The sequence below is a fragment of the Canis lupus genome, chromosome 31 (genome assembly GCF_048164855.1).
Source record: "Canis lupus baileyi chromosome 31, mCanLup2.hap1, whole genome shotgun sequence".
Classification (NCBI taxonomy): domain Eukaryota; kingdom Metazoa; phylum Chordata; class Mammalia; order Carnivora; family Canidae; genus Canis; species Canis lupus.
In genome coordinates, this window is record NC_132868.1 from 11,630,987 (window position 1) to 11,643,531 (window position 12,545).

Genomic DNA, 12,545 nt, shown 5'->3' on the forward strand with positions numbered 1-12,545 from the left:
CCTGTGAACTTTGGCCCAGGGCATGATCCTGGAGTCCCTGGATAGAGTCCTACATCGGCCTTCCTACATGGGGTTTGCTTCTTTCTCTATGTCTCTGTCTCTGTCTCTGCCTCTCTCTTTTTCTCTCTCTCATGAATAAATAAAATCTTTTAAAATAAATAAAAATAAATAAAAATTATGTTGCTGTGCTTTCTCCACTAGTAGTAGTAAGCATATTTAGTGTTTTATATTAATAAATAGAATTCAACAAGAAAAATCATTGAAGAGATGAAAAGTCTATCAGGTTTGAAGAGCTGGGGGCTCAGGGACAATGGATATAGTCCTCTAATTTGTCATCTTTAGAAACCATCAGGGAGGAGACCTAACAGGACAAACAAGCCAGTGCTCTTAGAAACTCAAGTGTGTTTCAGTTAAAGCAGAAGAAACATACTTGAAGTAAATGCTACAAAAACGCTGAACAAATTGACAATATTGATATTCCACTTGGTGCTGAAATCATGTTTCTAGATTGGCCATGAGACTCTAACAATTGGTAAATGGCGGAAGGATTACTGGTTGCAAGTTTGTAACATTGGTCTATGTGCACTGATATCTTACCTGATGACTTCTTAGCAAAACTGATCAAATATATATTCACCAAGTAAAGCAGATACCCTTGCAATTACATATACCACTCCCTGTGCAAATTCATATGTGCAATAAATAGGAAAAACTGAGTAATTTTATGTAACTGAACAAAATTAAGTGATATTATTAGGTTAAAGTCTAAAATATTAGCCATTGTGGCTATATTGGCTATTGTGATTCTTTTAGGGATACATACTACTTTGTCTCCTGAGAGACTTTCAGTGAAAGAGCCTAACACTACTAGAAAGGAATTGGAGAATCTGCAATCCTGACTTCACCCTCACTGTTTTATATTCTAAGCTTCAGTTTCCTTGTAGGCAAAAACCTTCAGATTTATATGTGTTAGAAATAACAGCTGGAAAATTCCTAATACATGGTCAGTGCTCAGTTTGATTTTTTTTTTTTTTTTGTAAAACTTCTTTTCTTGGTAATTATTTTTTTTTCTGGGAGCACAACTAAATGAATGGGGATTATAAATTATTTTACATTGCTTTAGCTTTCAAAAAATAAGGAAAAACTGCTTATTTCTAATTTTAATTAGGTTATTCGTTTTTAAAAAATCTCCATTAATATAGTTGGAATTATTGAGTTATTGCAAATACTACTTGTTGTAGTATTAATGATGATGGTGATAATAGCAACAATGGTTTTGATATCATAATTCTAGCTGCCAGATAGATGTATCATCTGATCATTATCTATTAAACTTAATCACACCATAGAAAGAATATATTGATATTTGAAATTATTACATCTTACAAAAGGTGATAGAAGTTTGACTCTGAGAGAAGAAAAACAAAGCTGTGGACCTTGCAGAACAATGATCTAAAGAAAGATCTCAGGTTGAAAGAAGACTTGTGTGTTCTCTGTAAACTCAATACAGTGTAATAAAGCAAGGAGTCATTGTGCATTGACAGTTAAATAATTTTTGTGATTATTTTTAGGAAATCTTAACATGCTATGAAATTACAAATAATTTTCACTATTTTGCTAAGAATTCTAAAAGTCTGAATATGTGAATTAACTCAGAATACATCCATGACAGTGCTGTTACTTATCTGACAGTGTCAGTTTGCTGCAATATGCTGAGATTAGATTTATTTATGTTGTAAAATAGAACAGCTACACTTTAGAAATACCCATACACATATCGAGTGTCTTCTTACATACAGAGGAGGGTGAGTGTTAAACAGTGTTAATGAGCTCAATTAGAACCGGGTGTGTCTGAGCCATGACCCCCCAACCCCCAACCCAGCAGGGGCATAAAAAAAAAAAGAGTTACAAAGCAGAGCTTCATAGCAGCTCAGTTAAAACAAAGATAGTTAAATCATATCTCCAGCTTTGTTTTACTTTCATAAAGAGTTTCAGGCATGTTATGGATTAACACCCCTCCCTGGTTCCTGCTTAAAGGTCTCTTAAGCATTGCAAGGGCAGGAAGCTAAGACAATTTTATCTTCTCAAAGATGTTTTCAACTGACATGTGCATGCCAGTGCTTCCCCTAGAGTGTGCCAGAAGACTAGTTTGTGGTGACATTATTTTTCAAGTTGCAAAAAACAATTTAAAATCAATCATGTTTATGGAATGCTAGGTTAAAGACGTGTGCAGATTTTTGTTGGGTTTGGGTTTTGTTCCTGTTTTTTCATTTATTCCTGTAATGCATTTCAGAATTATTATCATTATGATTATTATTACTATTATTTGGGAGAATCTCCATGACATGAATTTGGTGTCAGGAAAAGCAAATAGATTTTGAAGTAGTCCTTGAAGTTACTGGATCATTAAAGGCTTTTATTCTTAAGACATTTCACAGAACAGGTAAACCATGGGCATACTTTGGGTATCATGGTAGCTGCTGCTTAACACACATCCTAAAAAAAGAAATATCACAAGGGTGAAATGTCACCAATTTGTCTTCGCCAATTTAGAATTTGTTATAAATTCACACTTGACCAAGGACCGTGATTGCCACTGCCTTATCCATGGAAAAAGGGTTTAGTAAGCAAATTAATAGAGTAAACCAGAGTTTTCCATACTGTGCTCTGAGATATTAATAAGTATTCCATGAAAAATGATTTTATGGGCAAATAAGTTCAGGAAGCCCTACAGGCTGTCCATCTTGGAGCACAACATTGGCACACCAAAGGCTCCTGAAACCCCAGGAAACTTACTGGGCTTGGCTTATTCCTGGACTGCCCAGGAGCAGTTAATAATGGAGATGTCCCGGGATCCCTGGGTGGCGCAGCGGTTTAGCGCCTGCCTTTGGCCCAGGGCACGATCCTGGAGACCCGGGATCGAGTCCCACGTCGGGCTCCCGGTGCATGGAGCCTGCTTCTCCCTCTGCCTGTGTCTCTGCCTCTCTCTCTCTCTCTCTCTGTGTGCCTATCATAAAAAAAAAAAAAAATAATGGAGATGTCCCTGTAACTCCTCTTCTTTCCAGAAAAACAATCTACTGTAATTTGGTAAGTGCTGTTATAAATAAAGCTAAGTGTCCTTTCTCCAACCATCATGTGCAACTTTTGGAATCAATACAGTGAAAGGAAGGAGGTTGGGGGAGATAAATGAGAAGTCTGACTTCTTATCCTTATTCTCCTACTTGTGTTGCTTTATCTTTCGGGGGAGGTGTAGAGCCATGAACCTCGTTTTGTAATCCAGTGTGGAGACTCTAAGCCCTTCACCGCTCCCTGCTCTGGAGGCCCCCAGCCCCCTAAAACTCCAGTCTGCACAGTGAGAGCAGCTTCATGCATTAACCACTTGCTCAGATATTTAAATATTAACCACATACCACACTGATCTTTTTACCAAAGGAAACATCTTCTATCCACAAATGCTTTATCAGCTTGTTATGTCCATTTATGAGAAAAGACAGCTTCAAGGAGGCTGTTTTATGACTCAGATCTTTGCTTGTGCAGATTGATCCTTTGCACACCTTTGTCACCTCTTACCCACCAGCTATGATGACATTTTAGGTCCTGGTTCAGAATGTCTGAGGAATGTCAAGAACAAAAAGGTGTAATAACTTATGTCCAGGCTTCTTATAATATGAAAATAATACACCATTGAAATTCAATTCAGTCCTTGCGTATGCACAAACTCTTTTCCTGGAATGGAAGATGACTCTCTCTAAGTGATTTTTTTTTTTGGAAGTCTATGTGATTATCAGATTTTTAGTTAGGTGTCATAATAAAACTCCAACCATGGCTACAGTTTTCATCTCTCAAAAAAAAGGCTGGCAACCAATTGCCCTAAAAAAATTCAAGTAGATACTTTACATAAGTAATTCAGCCATGCTCCTTGCCACATAGATAGCATTGCTCTGATGACCAGTTTGCTTACAAACCAGCCACTTATGGTTTATGAATATACAGACATATAGCAGCTGTAGCTCTCAAAATCATGGTTAGTATTAAGGCTGTCATTTCCAGTCTGCTCACCCAGGCTCTTTACAGTTTTAACTGATTAACACCAACCTGTTTATCACCTTTCCATTTGTTTAATAACTCAGTCTGTGCAGTGGCCATGGATAAAGTGATCTTCATCGTAGAGATGAAAGAATTAATCAAGCGAAACAGTAAAGAATGATTTCAGAAATCTTTTGAGAGAGATAAATAACTCAAAGTGCTGAATTATTGAATCTTTAGGGTATATTTATTTATCAGGCAGTCAAAATTTACCATTTTAAGGCTCATTCCATTTTTCTTTCATATTAGCTGGTTGTCTGCAAGGTGACATATAACCACCAAAACTGAATATGCAATCAACTTGTGACTTAATATGAGAAAACTTGATAAATCTATTCTATTATGTTTAAAAACAAACCTTCATAGTGTTAAGTGTGAAAAAGCTCAAATGATCTATAATGAAGAGGGAAATCCTGGCTCCCTCCTGACCCAAGTATTCTAAATAGTTTTGTGATTGAATCATACACCCTTGGAGGAAACACGTAGACTCTTTCACTTCAAACTCCCACTCAAAGGAAGGAATCCTCTCTCCAACATTCCTGAGATATGTCTCCCAGCCACTTATTAAATATTGTGTGCTAAAGACTCTACTGAGCAGGCCATTGTTTAATTTGCCCCATGTCCTCTTCATTGACTCTTTGGTGGATCCTAGCTCAGTTTTCCAACATGACCAAAAACTAACCTGGAATGTCTCTTTCACATGTATTTCACAAATCCTTTTAGGCCTCAGCTAAACATTCTACTTCTTGATTTAAATTTCTCCAGTGTCTTCAGGTATTCTTCATATCAGGTCATCAAAGACTTTTGTCATTTGTGCGTAAAGAAACTCTTCAGGCTTCTTTTCTAAATGTGGCTTCTCAAACCGGATGTGCTACTGCAGGTATGAAATGACCAGTGTAGAGCATAAAAGGAAACCAGTCCAGGAACTCACAGAATGATTCTCACTTCTTTTTTTTTTTTTTATTTTTTGTGGATTTATGCTTGAAGTAAAGACCAACATAAGGAGTACAGATAAATCCATGGCTCCAAATGAAAAGACAAGAACTGCCTTTCACAGTGTACTTGCCATATTAGTATGGATTGCACATTCAAGTTTCCCAGGAATAAAACGAAGCAAAACAGAAATAAAAGCCTCTTTCCTGGTCCATTTGAGACAAGTTTTTTTTTTTTTTGTTTTTTTAACCCAACCATTAATGTCCAAGTTGGCAATGAAGAGCCACAAACAATGCTCCATACCACCACAGCACATTTGCACTACCAACAGAATCTCTACTGATGAGTTAGGAAAAACACTGTATGTTTCAAAATAAAAAAAAAAAAGAAGCTGAAAAACAGCAAATTCCGTAACTTTTGAAAACCTGGTTTGATACTTTATTCATCAATGAGTCAAGATGATGAAATTAGGGCTTATGAATGTGGAAATAACAGGTGTATTTCAAAGTGTAGGGGATATATTTAATATCCCTCAGATTCAACTACTTGTTTCCATTATTCCTAGTGTCACTCTGGTGAGAGAAGGTATATACTCTTGAGTAGTGGGTTGACTTTGGGTTCAAATGGTGAACTATCTGTAAGATCTTCCCACAGAAATTTCTGAGATTATATGGTCCATTGATTGTTGATCAGTTTTACTGAACTTTTCCAAGAGATCATAATCAGGAAATTTTGAAAGTGATCAAACATTTTTTTAAAGCACTCTAACCCCAATTAATTTTCAGGACAACACAGAGTTCTGCCTTAAGTAAAACTTTGTTGACAGCTCTTTCTTGATTTGCTGACACCCAACTCTCCAGCTAAGCAAAACTGGGCATTTCATTGTTTATTACATGGAAACAAAATGGGACTGGAGTAAATCCCAAATTCCTTCTTCCAATTGCATATTTTTTTGAGTTTCTATGAAACAAAATGTTCTGTTTATCTCATGAATCACTAAAACATTTACCATGTTTTTGCAGGTTGTGTGGAGCTGGCCAGATTCAAGTCACACAGCACTCTACACTACTTCCTTTCCAGTGGGTGTGGCTCCATTGCCAGCCTTCTCACCATGGGACTCACTTCCGGAAAGTCCTCAACTTCCATGAAAATGTGGTTAAAGCTGGGTTTAAAGGAACTTTCAACATTTCAACTTGGTAAAAATGTTAATTAAATAAGCGGTACATAATATTTCTCATCAAAAACAAATTGTCATGCCTGAGACCTGTGTCCAGGTCTTTGTGTTGGATGTCACTGGTATCAAGGGATTCTAACCTAATAAAGAAAAACATTGAAACCACTCAGTGAAGGATTTAGAAACCACATTCTTTTCCTACCAAGAGATAAGAGACAAGTTTACTAGTTTGGGTTATAAATATGAAATATATATTCAAGTATTTTTTTCTTACAAATTTGAAGCTCAAACTTAACAAACATGGCCCTTGTATCCCTCCTTCATTTCTGAAAGCATATTTACAAGAAAGTCGCCTCTGGGGAGATACTCCATGGATGAAAGGTTGCCATTACCCCAATTGCTGTAAGACAAATGCTGAGGCTCAGTGAATGCACCACGGTGTGCGTGTGGGGCCACATTTTCACATTAAAAAAGGTTCACGCATACACGCGCACTCACACACACGCGCACCAGCCCTGCCTTTCAGTCTAGTCTATGTAGACCCTTCTGCCTCCAACGCTTACAGCCCCTCAGTCTGCCAGGCAAGCGGAACCCCCATCCACTCCCCAATCAAACAACTCCCCCATCTGACTAGGAGAGGCCAGGGGCCTTGCCCAGTTACACTTGTCTGTCAGCTGGGTTGACAGCATGGGAGGGGGCCTCCCCCACCTTTCCCTGCCCATCAGCTCTGCTGACAGGTGCAAGCAGGCAAGGGACTCTCCCCTCCACCCCATTCATGCCCATCAGCACATCTGATGGACACCGGCGGGTGGGGGATTCCCCAGAGCCTCTCAGCAGAGAGGGCAGGCGCTTTTCCACCCTGGGTGGGGCCCGGGTTGGATGCGGTTTCACAGTCTCAGTTGACGGGTGGGGGCAGGCATGACTCCCAGCTGTTCCAGTGTCTGACAGGGAGTTACCGTTCACCCACATTGATTCGCAGTCATGCCTCTGGCCGACCGTGGACACTGCCTGGGCCATGTTGGATGGGGATTCAGACAGGCATCTGAAAGCAAAGTGGGGGCAGGGGACAGAGAAAGCTGGGAGCCGGGAGGGATGAGGGGACTCATGGCCTGTGGGTAGACAACTGGTAGGGTCACAATAGAGCATCCAAGGAGAGGAAATAGGGCCGATGTATTTCAGTCAGATTGATCACTGTCCAAGCACTTTGACTGTAAAAAAGAAAATTCTAGTTAGATATTGAGGAACACAATGGTTTTCCTTATATATTTTTGTCAAATAGACTTAGCAAAGACATTTTAGACGTTCAGGTGCACCGAAGTAACTAAATGCCTGGTGAGCTACCCCTAATCATTCAAGCAAGTATTTATTGAACGCCTACTATGTGCTGGGCCCCAAACAATATATTGTTCCCTCCATCGCCAAGCCAACAAACACCCAGCCAGAACAGTTCACAGTGGGCCACCAGAGTTCTTATGGCCCAGATGTGAGTCCCTTTGATGACATATGTTTACACTGTAAGAATGCTATATGGGAATTTAATAGAATCATCCATAACTTATGACATTAAAAAGGAAATGTCACGATTTTATTCGTCTTTAAAACCAGTGTGATTGCTTGCACTAGTCTGGGCTCATGGCACAGTTTTGACCAGAGTCCAATGATTAAAAGATTGAAAATACCTACAAATATCAACTTCCTAAAACAAAATCAAAACAAAAATAATAAATAAATCAAACAAAACATAGTATTTGTATAGGATAAAGAACCCATTTATTTTAGTAAGCTTCCTCTCGGGGTCTAGGTTCAGCCAATCTCAGATTGCGTTTAAATAGATGAGGAACTTTCAATACAGGTGCACAGTAAAGATGTTTTAACATACATACAGATGTCTTGGGCTTTCAACCAACTGTAAAATAACAGCTTTGCAACCACATGTTGAGTCTATACCTCCGGGGCGGGATGTGGAATAATACCGCAAGGACAACAACCAAAGTGGTGTCCCAGGCTTCCCCGCTAAGTCGGAAAACACTGTCAAGTGTAGCCTGGCTTTTACATGCAGCAATTTTGCCTGGGAAATTTTCAAGCACTTTGGGTCTTTCCTTTCCTGAATTCCAACATATCCTTGCCAATCACAAAGATCACTCAGGGGAGGGCGGCAGCCTCGTGCATGTGGCTCAGATTCCACCAACCCATGATCTGGGCCTTCTGAAGAAGACCTGTGTGGACCACAGCCTCCCTGGCCACCCTCAGACCTCCAGAGGAGGGGGCCCTGGGTCCATTCACATGCAGAATCTGTTTCCTCCCCGGGGAGACTCAGGTGTTCTTCAGGGACTCGGACACAGAGACCACCGACCCTCTCCTTTTATAAATTAAAATAATAAAAAAGAGTCCTTCCTGGGAGCTGTCTGCGTAGAACTTGTTTGCTAATATGCTTTTTTGTGTGTGTGCAGAAGTAGATGCAGTTTGCCAAGGGGCAACCACATAGAAGGAAGAAGAACCCTTCAAGTGATGATGTGTAGCTTTCAGAAGATTCTGTCCCTAAATGTATTGGTTGAGCATAAAGAGATTAAAAACTATGGACCAAGGTTGGCAATAGTAAAGCATCCTTAGTGTTTCCTCCATACATATAAGAATGAACAAGAAGCCAGAATTTCCAGCTATTGAAGATGCACATTGTCTTCCTCTTCTGTGATTGTTGCCTGAGCAGGACAGGAATGAGCTCAGTGGAGGAGCGTGCATCCTCCTCGGGTCTTGGAACCCATCTGGCTCACTCCGCTGGGAAAGCTAAACCTTTGGGTATATGCATTCTTCTTTGAAGGATAAATAACACTCTAAGAATTGTAGTATTAAGCCAGTTATCAAAGATTTATCTTTTTGATCTAATTTATTTCATCTAACGTATACAGTCGTATAGTAGTTCACTGTGTCCGATGGTTGCTTCATGAAATCATTTAATTTTACCCCACCTTTGAGGAGCAGGAACACAGTCCTGCCCTGACATTTGAGAGGAGCCAAAATGAGGTTCAGAAAGAAGTTCCTGCACAAATGTACAAGGCTAGTAAATGGTAACAGGGAGAAAAGTCCAGGTGTATCTTTGGTAGATGAAACATGGACCAAGAAACTGGGGGTCATCCTGGTGTGGGCCACCAGTGTGGGGTCTGGCGGGGCGAGGGCCCCCTGTCAGATTGGGGCTGGGGCACCGAAACCCAGTCCTTTGCCAAATGAGGTTATACTAAATAGTGTGTAGTTCTGAGTTACAAAACACTACAGCTACTTCTAAAGAAAGGAAGCAAGAAAGAGATTTTACAGAGTCTATTTATTCCGAAAAGTCAACATGACTAAATTTTTGAACTATTGGTGGGTTTCTTAGATTTCTATTTAGGGTTGGCAGTTGTAAGCTCTTTAGTACGCGGAGTGAATTTTAGACATCCTGGGTAGGCCCCCACCTAAAGCTTGTATTTTTAAAATCCTAATAAAACATGTTGATTCTGTCTGGTAAGAGTGCTCTGAAAATGTAGAACATTTCTGAATTGAATCCAAATCGTCATTGATCTTCAAAAACCCAATCTATGAATGCCTTTCTGCTTCTGTTGTGAGCCTCAGGTTTGAGGACAAGCTCCTCCTGGACTGGTGAGCTTCTCAATTTACATCAAAATGGACTGATCTCCATGGCGCTGGCTGCCTTGCCCACATCAAAGCTCTGTTCCAATTCAACCCTGGCTGGGTTAAGTCTTTCCTACCATATTTAGTAATGAATTTTTGTAGAAAGATAAAGGAAGCTTATATTCATATGACTTAAACGTCCCTAAATGAAAACTGAAAGTAGATTCCTAAGAACTACCACAAATAACTCTTTCATGAAGCCACTTGGCAGAAGAGAGAGATCAATTTCCTGCTGTGAAAACTTTGAGTGAAGAATTGTAAAACCATAGAGACTGTTTCATGTAAGAATCCCTGCACTCGGACATGTGCTCAACCGATATAATGGACACAAATCCAGTTCTTCCCATTTGCTGCATTTAAAAATAAAAAGGTATGACCCAGGATGCATTCTGGAAACCATTTTGTGGAACCTTAATACTGTCTCACATTAGAAGCTATTCTGTCATCAAAGAAGTTTGAGAAATGGGCACCATACGAAGTGGCTTCTATTTATTTACTACTGGAATTTTCAACCTCAGAATACTGATCTGTGCTCTGAGTCTCTAAGACAGAAATATTGCACGTTGCGCTTCCCAGACTTATTTGGGCATGGATTCTGTGTGTCCCAGAATATCTCAGGAGTACTAGAGTTCCTGCCTTGATGAAAGGCTGGGTTTTGTTTTACTCTGAATTTAAAGGAACCGGACCAATGTGTCATGGATTGCAGGAGAGCATGACATCTGGCTGGACAACCACAAACACGATTAAACCCAAAAGTCTGTTACCAAATGTCTCACTTATGCAAAGACTCACCTAGTTTCTGGAGCCACACTGTCTCTTTGGAACAATGTGACTATTAGAAGCACTGGTAGGATGGTCGGAGTTCCATGATGGTAAGGGGGACTGCAAACCCCACTTTCTGTTTGGCTGTGTTTGGTCAGATTCCAATATGTATCTGTGATGAAATAGGCCATTTGAGTCTTGGGTGAATGAGATTCTAGCAAGAAAGACATGAGCTCCAATACAAACATTTAAAAAGGAATCAGAAATCTTCTTGGCCGTTCAGAAATTCCTATCCCAAGAGTTTTCCTTGGAGCACAGCCACAGCCAGATGGCTGCCGCCCCCACCATCCCTTTCAGCAGATGACACAGGGTCTCAGGGTCCCCACTGGACCCAGGTCTGAGATTGCTAACAATTAGCTTCATGCCTCCTGCTTTCTCACTTTTCCTCCTGTGCCTGCATTTTCCATACAGAGCCTGCAGCCTGCTTCAACCTTGTGATGTCAGAAGAGAGACCACTGTCAAGGGGGAGCCTTCCCCCCACTACCCACAGCTTGTGCCACGTGCCCGTGACAATGTGCACAGTGTCATTGCCTTCCTGCATGACGGTGTGTCACCTACAGGCTAGGGGGCCGGGGGACTGGGAGCTCCAGTCCTCAACTTCAAACAGAACGGTCTTCTTTTTCTGTGTGACCCTGCGAGTGTCATTCATGAGAAGCGAGTGGAGCCCGGACCTCAGAATTGCGGCTTCCTCCATCAAGAGGGAAGGTTGGCACTACACACTGCCGCCGACTCTCCACCATGGGAGGGTCCTCGCTGCCGGGGACACACTAGGATGGCTTCCCTTGGACTTCAGAGCCACCACAGAGAGCCCCAGGACTCACATGCTTCAGTGGAAGAAGTGAGTCCTGGGCCCCACGACCAGAGGGCCAAGAGTGAGATCCTGCTGTGCTCTTCTGAAAACAGACTTCAAATAGCACATTTAGACTTCAGATGTGTATCTTCTGTGCACTTGACAGAGTGAGTACTGTCCTTTCCAGGAGCAGCAACCACTGTGTGTGAATGTGCCGGCCTGCCCCGTTGGGATGAGATTGTCGGAGGTCCTCTTGGCCTTTCTGGGGACTCCTAAAGCTTCAAGCAGAGTGTGTTTCTGACTATGCATATTTCCTAGAGAGAAGAGTGTCTTCTTCTGGGGTGGGAGAGCACCCCAGATTTCGAGTGGGAGGTACATTCAAACCACCTATGTGAGGACCTTCTCTAGAGCTGGAATTCTGCGTGGAGGTGCCGGGCTAATGTCACCTGCCACGGAGCCCCAGAAGGATGGCAATGTCACCTGCCCACCCAGGATCGGCCACCCTTTCTCACCCAAGATGTTGCTCAAGAAGGAAGAAGCGAATGGCCATGCACCTGTGCGGCCAGGGGGCTGGTCCAGGGCCTCTACTGCAGCTTACGGAAAACTCTGAGGACTCATGCACAGGACATGTGGGAGAGTCAGGCTCTGCTGAAAAGCCATCTGTGAAAGTGGTTACATGAGGAGGGAGGCTGAGCCATGCTTCCAGGAGGAGGGGTCCCTAGGGTGGGACCCGCAGCCTCTCACTAAGCCGCCAGGACCCGGCCTGCTATGTGCCTGCTGGGGAGTGCTCAGCAATCCCTGGCCTGCCAGGCACCCAGGAGGCCAGGCTGGAGCCCTGGACGGTCTCCCTTCTCAGCCTCCATCCCCACTCTCGTTCGTCTTTCCCAGATCTAGGCCTCACTTCAGGGACAATGCCAGGCCTGAGTTTATGTCACGCTGGATTCTGGCCTTTTCAGACGTCGATGGCCGTCCTGGGGCCTCGTCGCCGAAGCGCCAGCCTGCCCCGGGGTGCCAGCTGCTCCTGCCCGCCAGGTACTGCACGTGTCCTCACCCCCAAAGCTGGAGGTTTCCCCGGAA